The sequence below is a fragment of the Macrobrachium rosenbergii genome, chromosome 55 (genome assembly GCF_040412425.1).
Source record: "Macrobrachium rosenbergii isolate ZJJX-2024 chromosome 55, ASM4041242v1, whole genome shotgun sequence".
Lineage (NCBI taxonomy): Eukaryota > Metazoa > Arthropoda > Malacostraca > Decapoda > Palaemonidae > Macrobrachium > Macrobrachium rosenbergii.
Window position 1 is genome coordinate 5,282,997 of NC_089795.1, and position 9,490 is coordinate 5,292,486.

Here is a 9,490-nt window from a genome sequence, read left to right on the forward strand (position 1 = left end):
AAAATCATAAATCTTAAATATGAGTACTATTACATGTAAGTATTTACCATTGCTTAAATTATGAGTTATATTATATCGAAATATATTGAAATCCTTCATTAATCGAAGTTATTTAAGAGGCAGATTTTCCAGTGATAATTCAAAGAAATGAATATTACATAGTAAGTTTTTTTTATGGAAAAGGAATTTAATTTCACCAAGATTAGCAAATGAAGAATACTGAATAGTCTCAGTATGGAAGTACATCGTGCATCTCCATTGCAGAATTCATCATACTTCTATTATCCTTTTCCGAGGTTCTGGTATCAGACTTTTCCATTGTGTTCTCAGCCTTAAGAATTGAAGTTCTGGTAATCTCTACATCAGAGTAATCCTTATCACTTTCACTATTTAATCAGTCAGTAACATGATACTAGAGAAAGTTCACAGTCACAAACAGACGGTATCGAAAACAGAGGTGGAAGGACAGAACAGCAGCTTAACGTACAATATTTAAAGCTACTATTGTACGTTAACTGGTTACAGATACTGGAGTAGGGAGTACTGGTGCGCTCCTTGATAATCCTTTACTATACCCTCCCGCAGCTTTACAGATCCATAGAATTAGTTGAAAATGCTAGCGAGAAACTGCAGAAAAAAATCACAGAAACAGCAGATTATGCGAAATTGCTCCTATGGTTGGATTAAGCATCAATACTCCTGCAGAATTAAAGACGAGGCTAAGGGAAATCTGGTAATGCGTTCTTATAAAAATTACAAAGTAAGTACGCCTTAGTTTAACCAGACCACTGAGCTGATTAACAGCTCTCCTAGAGAGGGCTGGCCCGAAGGATTAGATTTATTTTACGTGGCTAAGAACTAATTGGTTACCTAGCAACGGGACCTACGCCTTATTGTGGAATCCGAACCACATTATAGCGAGAAATGAATTTCTATCACCAGAAATAAATTCCTCTAATTCTTCATTGGCCGGTCGGGGAATCGAACGCAGGGCCGGCAGAGTGCTACCCAGAACGGTACCCACCCGTCCTATGAAGAACTTTGAAAATTACAAACAAGGGGGTTCATAGTATATAAGCTGATTCATTAAACGGTCTAGTCCAGATAGATAATCAAAGCAGAAGCAATAATGGCACTTTGCTGTTCACGCATCGGGAACAGAGGATAACGAAATTTAAGTTTGATGAGAAAATAAAAACAAAGCAGATCAATTGTTCCAGCCGAGCAAAAAGTGAAAGACATAACCTACATGTCAAATTTGACGCTCGGTGTTCCAGGCGATTGATCAAGTAAATCTCTTACCCTGATGTCGTAACTGTCAGCCAGAGACCACACTTCCCATAACTTGTTTGTATATTGAAGGTTAGCAATTTGTTAACATGGTGTGCTTGCAATTTTGACATATTTTTTCACCCCGCTCCCCCAACTTTATGTGCTTCATATATCAGTCTCAGCGGCTTACAGATCTTGTTGAAATGAGGCCAGAGTAATCAATTTTCTGCATTTTACTTCCAGCCAGATGTACCTCCTTTCCAAAAAACATTGCGATATTTGTGCGAGCTTTAGTTATTACATCAAGACTTGGGAGATGAACTTGTTTGTACTACTCGCTTCCGTGATTTAGATTACCAGCTGCACCTCCTTCAGTACGTTCGTCTTCGGTTTCACAAATTAATACAAATTTGTAAAATTTGAGTTGTCATTTTGCAAAAAAAGAATAGTTCAGTAAATAGAACTTTAAAGATAAAGTCTGACTTCAATCCGTATTTCAGACTAGTTGCTTTTATCTCAGGTAGTTGCCTTTCCGAGAAGATAATCAAATATGCATTAATGAGTGACAGCTGTAATATATTTCATCATGCATAACTTTATGACAAATTGCTTGGTGAAAGTGATATGGACACTTTCCTTGTAGAAAGAACACTTTCTTTGTAACTGTGAGATATTCACACTCCATTACCTGCAAAAAGCAGATTTATAAAATCTTACTTTCATATCATTTACCGAAATTATACGCTATGATTTCATATTACTAAATAATGTAGCTTCTTCAACATATGGCTCTCCTACCAATCAACAGTAATAACTTTTATGAGTAACTTTAAATCAACAAATGTGTTTATGACGTTATGTATCATCTTTCGCAAGAGAACAGCAAAGAGATAACTATACCTCCAAGAACAGATTTCCTTGTTACTTGTCAGGCTAAAGCTCCAACATTAATTTTTGATAAACAATGTCCTTTGAAACAATACTAACCATCTTGGTCGTGCTTTAGGATATCAGCCTTCCCATTACGTTAGTCAGCGGACAAAAGCCCAGTTATCGACGGTCGCCGTTTTAATTGAAGAAGTTGCTTGAAATGTAATAAAAGCAGAGATATGAGTGTACTAGCCTCGCTATGATTCCGGAGTGCTAGTAGCAGCAAATCTGAACCCTCTCCTTCTATACCCTCTTGCCCTAGCAAATCATAGATCGTCAGTTGCAAATCTCCGAAGAGATGTGTCTTTATCCTTATCCTTCTCATTTGCATTGCTATCATTTAGGCATAACACTTTATGCTCATATTTTCTCCCGAACATGAACATAAAGGATGAACAAGTTCCTTGATGCGAAGATTCTCGAGCCTTCATGTTTTAAGCAAACATACACACACACAGACATAGACCCACACACACACACACACACACACACACACACACACACACACACACACACATATATATATATATATATATATATATATATATATATATATATATATATATATATATATATATATATATATATATATATATATAGGTGTGTATATATATATATCTTCTGGCAGATTATATATATATACCTCGATATATATATATAGATATATACTTAGTCGTCTATATATATATATATATATATATATATATATATATATATATATATATATATATATATATATATATATATATATATATATATATATATATATATATATATATATATATATATATATATATATATATATATATATATATATATATATACATATATATATATATATATATATAATATATATATATATATATATATATATATATGTCTGTGTGTGTGTGTGAGATGTTTGCTTAAAACATGAAGGCTCGAGAATCTTCGCATCAAGGAACTTGTTCATCCTTTATGTTCATGTTCGGGAGAAAATATGAGCATAAAGTGTTATGCCTAAATGATAGCAAGGCAAATGAGGAGGTATGGTCTCAAGAAATTAAATCAATTTATTTCTATCAGTGAGCATTCCAAGAGAAATGCACAATGATTTGTTGTTTACTGATAATCCAAGAATACGTGTGATCATTTTACTGACGACTTTTCTTTCTACACTTCAATTTAACCACAAGAGAATAGTATAATAAGCATTATTTTAGTATTGATTTTCCTTATGCAGTATTCGTTATAAAAAAAATGGAAAACATCATCAAAATGGCGATGGAAATCGGCAACATCTGAATTTCATGATCTCTGGATGAATTGCCATAGTTAAAATTCCCATATTTTCTTTTAAGTTTTCTGTAATAGAAAACTATTGTGCCGGCTTTGTCTGCGCGTCCGCACTTTTCCTGTCCGCACTTTTTTCCTGTCTGGTCGCAGATCTTAAAAACTACTGAGGTTAGAGGGCTGCAAATTGGTATGTTGATCATCCACCTTCCACTCATCAAGCATACCAATTGCAGCCCTCTAGCCTCAGTAGTTTTTTTATTTAATGTTAAATTTAGCCATAATCATGCTTCTGGAAACGATATAGGACAGGCCACCACCGGGCGGTGGTTAAAGTTTCATGGGCCGCGGCTCATACAGCATTATACCGAGACCACCGAAAGATAAATCTATTCTCGGTGGCCTTGATTATATGCTGTACAGAAAAATCGATTGCCTTCGGCGCATTTTTTTCTGGTTTTTACTGTTTCCAGTTAAGGTAAATATATTTTTGATCACTGAAATACTATCGGTAGCCTTATAACTCAGGATTTCTTTGTTGTACCTCATTGTGATCGAGCAATGGACACGACCACTAGTCACCCACAACAGGAAAGAAGAGGAAGGAGAAGAAGAAGTAGATGAAGAAGAAAAGTTATTGCTTATCGTGACTCTGGTCAATAAATCCAAAAGGAAATCTTACAAAAAAAAAAAAACTAATTTATATAAGAGCGAATGGGAGTAACTTGGATTAATACATATAAAAAGACAAACTTTATGATATTTGTAAGAGTTCTCCTAAAGTATTGCAGAGCGACCCTAGAAATAATATCCAGTGTCACGGTAGCACGACTCTTGTATCCAACAGGGAGAAACCACGACACAATTTATGCCTCTGTTATCGTCTAATTTATGACGGGGACGCTCAATCCGAATAGCTTTATGGCAGCCTTGTTACGTCCGGTGAAATCCCTGGTGTTTTCAAAGGCTCTCATGCAGTGCGGAGATATTCGTCTGAGTGAGGACAGCAATTCGTGGAAAGTAAAGATGCTGTTAATTCTCTTTTATAATAAACGATTAACCATTGATGTGGAAAGTAAGGTTTTATTTTTTCACATTCCCAGTTAGTGAGGCAACTAAATCTCTGGGTGTTAAGTATGTTCTTTGAAATTGTAGAGAAAATATATACATATGCTGTTTTTCTGTTTATTATTTATTATTCATAGTACGGAATGAATGCACATTCAACAATCATTACTTAGTGTTTGATATTATCTGTTTTAAAAGATTGCACAATACATCAATGTTAGTAGGGTTTTAACTCTCAATATGGAAGGCAATTCGCGTAATTAGTTTCGAAATCCGGCTACAGATTTTTAAAATTTCATCGGTAATGCTGGCGTCTGATATAACATATGTTCAGAAAGTAAACTACTTGTTTAGGTCAATTTTCTCTATCTCTTTTATTCCTTTCTTTTTAACTCCATTATTTTACATCCTTAAGGCTCTCTGAGAGAAGAAGTGTAACGAGAACCTTTGCCATGATAAATGCTGCTATTTCTCGTTCCTGTTGGATAAGTTAATATATATATATATATATATATATATATATATATATATATATATATATATATATATATATATATATATATATATATATATATATATATATATATATATATATATATATATATATATATATATATATATATATATATATATATATATATATACCTCCTTCATATACAATAATTTAAAATAAAAGGACAAAGTAATTCAGTAAGGTAGATTTAGTATGATTCACTGTAAGAAGATCCGCCCCTAAAACCTCTCACCACTGCCTTTTGGGGGGAAAAAAACCCTTTATCCCCTTTCTTATCCAAAGTGCTGTCGGAAATCCCTTAACTCCAGGTGCGGACCCGACCAAAGCTAATCGTCGCCCGAGGCAGGTCAGCTGGAGGGCTGACCATGTAAGTTCTGCCATTTTGAAATTGGAGCCGTGTGGTCTGCAGTTCCATGTGGGCAGAGTGATCACAACGCCATCTAGGAGGAGAAAGACGTAACTTCCAAAGCTATAAAAGGCCTTGGACAGAGGGGCTTTCTCTCAGAATTGTCCGCGGCACCACAGACTCCAGAGCTCCATCCCTTGCTCTATCAAACTGCTTTTTTTGACACGTGGCAGGCAGTCAACTTTTGTTGTGAATTGATTCATTCCCTCCTCATTCTCAAAAAAGAGAACTCCAAATGTGTTTCTTTTCTCAGTTCATACTGTGATTCTAATGTTCATACTGTGAGACCTGTATTACTTTATATTTTGTGCTGTTTAATTTACAAAGCAGTTACGAGAAGTGTAACGTAAGCATACGATATTCAAGTCGTTGGAATCGAGTCCAGTCTAGGGATCTTCAATGCAATTCCTCGATTCCCTCAATTCAGTGCTAGTTTCGGTTACGCAACCGTGAGTGTCTCAATTGTGGATCTGCGTGTCATTTTGTGTGTGTAGCGGCCTCGCTACTTCGTTATCAACAACCTTTGAAGCAGGAAACCCAGTATAGTCCCTCCAGGAAATTCCCCGTCATTTGCTCTTGCCTCATTACCCAAGAATTGTGCTACCATTCCCCTGATATGTTTTCTTTTGTAAATATAATGAATTAAGTTAACCCTAGAGTTTATCTAAGCACCCACCTTTTGAAGCAGCCCCTCGGGTGTGTTTTTTTGTTTGTAATTTTAGCTGTCCCAAAGGCCAGAGGCCAGATTATTATGGTAATTAAGGTAAGTTTTGTATCATCCTAGCATAGCCCATTTATCTAGCAAGACCCCAGCTTTAAAATTACAATGATATATAATGAATATTTATATATATATATATATATATATATATATATATATATATATATATATATATATATATATATATATATATATATATATATATATATATATATATATATATATATATATATATATATATATATATATATATATATATATATATATATATTCTTAAGAATTTATCCCTCCTCATCTAGCAGCCAGTTAGTAATTTTTTCAGGGAGTCATTTTCACCTTTCATTTGACTGTAGGGCCAAGAAAACATGGAGGTTGAGGTAGGAACAAGCATATTTTGAACTAGGGAAAAGCGGTTAGCGCCTGTTCTTCACTCATGTAGGGATAGCCTCCCACCTCAGCTGACCTGGGGTGGACAACAATGACCCCTCCTCACCCCCATCACGCAATATGGGAGTAGCTAATCCATTATGGGCATGGGGTCGTAGCCAGGCTGTGAGAGAGATAGGAACTTAACCTCTAAGTACTTAATCTTAAGACCACTCTTTCCTTCACTCTTGTGCTGGCTGTATGACCTTTGTAGATTGACTTGGGCTGAGGCTTTGAAACAAACAACAGTGGAATACGCACTCTGTTTCCCTAGCACCGCACTCCGCAGATAGGTCTTGGCTGAACCACATGTTCGGTGCTTCTTCCTGCGCTGGCGAGAACTAACTCCGGTACACGGCCATGTCGTACATATCTAGCGCACACATATACTGACCCAGGTACTTTCATCCACAATTAGTAAATATGCCAGCCCTTTCCCTCCCCTGAAATTCCTTGATTTTTCCTCCAAAGCTCATTTTCTTCCTCATAAAAAAGCAGTCCCTTTCTTAAGTCACCCTACTTTGAGCAGCCCGTGAATCTCCCCATGACTTGCTTTAAAATCAGCCTAATATGATTCAGTGATAAGTGTTCAAATATTCCCTCCACAGTGCAAATTAAGGGCAAATTAGTTTAAGTGATACAAGTGTTTGATTCCTCCCCCGTGCGGAGATTTATTGTTTAATTAATAGCAAGGGAGGTTTCCTTCTCCCCCCGTGTTTGTACAAACTCCTGACCTCTCTTACAGGAGCCATCCTATCCTGTCCAGTCCGCAAATCTATGCCACACTAGTTCTGACTGCCATCCAAATTTCTCAACCATTCCTGGTCGCAACCTGATAGCAAGAATCCGTTGCCCACACAGAAATCATCTCAATTAACTGATTGCCATTTCCCTGGAATTCACCCCTTCCAATGTATTATTGCCTGTGAATGGATGCATTTTAACATAACAGAGTCATTTGTTATAACAGGGATTGTTGTATCTGTGGCCCCTCATATTTACATTGCTTATTTGCAAATTACTGCATTATTGATTTATTTTGTGTAAATTATGTTTCTGTAAATTATCACATTTTTGGGGTTTCACATATTTGCTGCATTCTCTGTAAATAAACCCCTTTTTAATTGTAAAAGAATTCTAATTCCAAATGTCGACCTTCATTATTTATATAAATCCAGGAAGATTCTAAGGTGAGTTTCCAGTAGTTCTTCCTTTTTATTCATAAAACTTGGGCCCCCTTGGCGCATGAAGGCAGTCTATAATAATAAATTGCTTTGCCAATATCCACCCCCTCTGCCATGGACAGGACCTTTGTCGAGTTTATATTTATCATATATATATATATAATCATATATATATATATATATAAATAATATATATATATGTTGCCATATTTTATGATATCCACCGACCTGCGATCAGGACTACAGGGACGACTATATATATATATATATATATAATCGTTTGTTGTATATATATATATATATACCAAGACCTTTATATATTTATATATAATATATATATTATATATATATAGCTTTCTGATTATATATATATATATATATATATATATATATATATATATATATATATATATATATATATATATATATATATATATATATATATATATATATATTCCCAGGTGGTTGTTGATGTTCTCTGATGTGCTATCTTATACATGTTCATGCCTGCACGTAATAAGTAACACGTAATCGCAGTATATTTGCACATTAATTAATGTCCTTCATTATGGAAATGAGACACACTGAGTTATTCAAAGAATGTTGGATTTTGGTTTACTGTGGACACGTTTGGTCGGTCTTTGATATCAGTTGTTTTGCTTCAGGCCTTTAATTGGAAAATGGCACACCAGTTTTTGTTGTCTATTAGATACTTTCGAAGAGTTGTTGTAGTGTATCCAACACAGACGAGTCCGAGAGATCTGTAATTCCTACTGTTTAATCTTGCCAAAACTGACAAGGTGAAAGTCAGTTAATGGTAACATGTCATGGGTAAGGAAAACAGACAGACAAACTGAGAGATGCTTAATAATGAAGGTTTTATGAGCTTTAAAAATATAATAACTGTTCACACAGAAATGTAGCTGTCAAACAAAAAGAAGAACTATGCTTTTTCAACAAGCTTTATTCAGTGCGTCAATAATAGCTTGGTAGGGATTCCAAATCAAATATCCCGTCATCCTAAATTTCATTCCCAAACAGGAAAATTCCAGTCATTTTTTTTTTACAGTAGAAATGGCTTCTTCATTACCATTTCAGCAGAGGATTTCAGATGAAGGAGAATAAAACATTTCATACCATCCCATAATCATTTCAATGCTATATTATGTCATTTTAAGATGATTACTACAAAATCAAGGCTAAGGAGGTTCCATCAAAGCTATTAATATGTTTCTCTAAAAAATAATTTTATTTAATTCTTCTGCCGTAGTTTTTGAGAATACAGCGAGCGACTATTTACGAAGCCAGCTATAATAGAATGCGGGAAGGTTTTCCATGAACAAAGTTACCTGCTACAATGTGTTTGGTAATAGTGTGTGCTGGGACGTCAAACGTACTAGAAGCCTTAAGTACAAATCTGGATGTCAAGTTAACATCATATATATCAAGTAAAAAAGGAGGTTTAATTTCATATATATCGAAGTGTGAGAAAGCATTTTATGGAGGTATGGATGAGCATGAATTGTAAATGCCGAATTCTCAATGGGAGAAAAGATGGGTTCCTGTTGTGGCCCTTGCAAGTCAAAAGCATTTTGTATGGAAGTTCACATCACCTTAGGGGCTGAAATTTAATCTGTCAGTTGGTCGTCACTTAAAAAAGCAACGTCACACACACACACACACACACACACACACAC